Genomic DNA, 2,021 nt, shown 5'->3' on the forward strand with positions numbered 1-2,021 from the left:
TTTTTTTTTTTTTTTTTTTTCAATATTGCTTAGGTGCCAAGTGTAGCTGTGTGGTAAAATGCTTGCTTCACAGTTATGTGGTTCTGGGTTCTGACCTACCTTGTGGCACCTTGGGCAAGTGTCTTTTGCTGTAACCTCGGGCTGACGAAAGCCTTGTAAGTAGAGCTGGTCGACAGAAGCTGAAAGATGTCCTCTGTGTGTGTGTGTGTGCATACATTGGTTGGATGTTTGACGGGAGCTGGTGTGTCAGAGGGTTGCACCAGATTCCAATGTCAGCTTTGGCATGGTTTCTACAATTAGATGCTCTTCTTAATGCCATCTGCTTTACAAGTTATGTCTTCTACTGTGTGCTGACTCTAGTGAGGTCACTAAGTAACTCATAAGACAAGACCTCCCTCCTCAACTGAGGGAGGAGTAGAATTGAAGGAGGTGGCTTCATTCCGGGTGGTGAGGGATAAGATGGAGTGCCTTGTAGGGGAGATATGTAGCTGTCCCAGTTGGGAAAGAAAGAGGATAGTGAAGGTGTCACGTTATCAAGTTGCAGGGAGGTGAATATAAGCGAAGTGCTATGAGTGGGTAAATAAGTTTATGGGAATATAAAGCCCAGTGGCAGATGGATGGGGGTAGAGGGAAATGCAGTGGAGGCAGGATGAGTCATGGACATCATTTGGTAGGGAAGACAGGTAGTAAGTATAGGACAGGCAGGTAGTGGTAGGTGACAGCAAAGATGGAAAGGACGTACAATGCCAGGGACAAAGTCGCAGGAAAGCTACTCAATGCCAGTGGATATTAAAATGTTGTGGGCAGTGTTTTAGTGTTGGGTAATTATAGCTACCCTTTAATTGATTTCTGATTTTCAAAGCCTGGCGTTTATAATGAAATTCGTAGTTAGTCATTGAAAAAAAAGAAAAAAGGTATAGAGAAAAAATGTTACCCAATATTCCATATGCTATTATTTATAACTTTATCTACATCAAACTCCACCATTAAAAGCAAATTATTTCGCACTTTCTCGAAGTTTCTAAATTGTGATGTAAACATACAATTCTTGTTGCTAAGAGTGAAGCTTCTAAAATGGGTAGATTTGAAGGATTGCTTTGGTACAATGGCAGAACGTCTGTCATATTTACAAATGTAGGACCAAGCCCCACAGGTTGTCTTTAACTTTACTATCCAAAGGGTTTTTAACCCAATATTTACACACTTGGAGTTCCACTGTTTATAATGTATAAAGAATGTTATATATGGATATTATGTATACCTGTACACATACATTATCTTTTTGTTTGGTAAGTAGAGATGTCTGTCTGGTTGTTTGTCTTTCTGTTAACTTGTTTTTATTTCATGTAATGTATATGTTCATGCATGTGTATTCATACTTATATATATGTATATATATATACACACACACACACACACACACACACACACACACACACGTAAAAAGCATCCGGTTCACACTAACCTTGCCCATGCTAGTGCCATGTAAAAAGCACTGAGTCTGCTCTGCAGAGTGGTTGGTGTTAGGGAGGGCATCCAGCTTTGGTAGCGTAGGGTAGTTTTTTACCTGGTTGGCTCCTGTCATCTGTCCTACCCATGCATGCATGGAAGACGGATGTTAAACAATGACACACACAAACACATGAATTTACACTTCCCCCTCTGTCAACACTTGTTTCCACATAGGCTCTTGCTGAGACCCCCTTTGGTCATGACTGACCATGGGATTGCACCTAGACTAGAAAGTTACCCTCCCAGGCACAAGTCCGGGCAAGGTTGTTTATGGAAGACCAGCAGTCGCCCATGCATACCAGCCTCCCCCTCTCCATGCCACTGATGTTATCCAAGGGAAAGGCAAAGGCTGATACAACTTGGCACTAGTGACGTTGCAACTCATTTCTACAGCTGAGTGAACTGGAGTGACGTGAAATAAAGTGTCTTACTCAAGAACACAACACGTGGCCCGGTCCAGGATTCGAACTCACAACCTCACGATCGTAAGCTCAACACTTTAACCACTG

General features: G+C 42.2%; 1 protein-coding gene across 6 annotated transcripts in view; it reads left to right on the top strand.

Moving 5' to 3' along the window:
- LOC106872957 (eukaryotic translation initiation factor 4E transporter) overlaps positions 1-2,021 on the top strand; it is a 115,629-nt gene that overhangs the window by 104,664 nt on the left and 8,944 nt on the right. The gene's annotated exons all lie outside the window — the stretch shown is intronic.

This window comes from Octopus bimaculoides, chromosome 25 (assembly GCF_001194135.2).
Source record: "Octopus bimaculoides isolate UCB-OBI-ISO-001 chromosome 25, ASM119413v2, whole genome shotgun sequence".
Taxonomy (NCBI): Eukaryota; Metazoa; Mollusca; class Cephalopoda; order Octopoda; family Octopodidae; genus Octopus; species Octopus bimaculoides.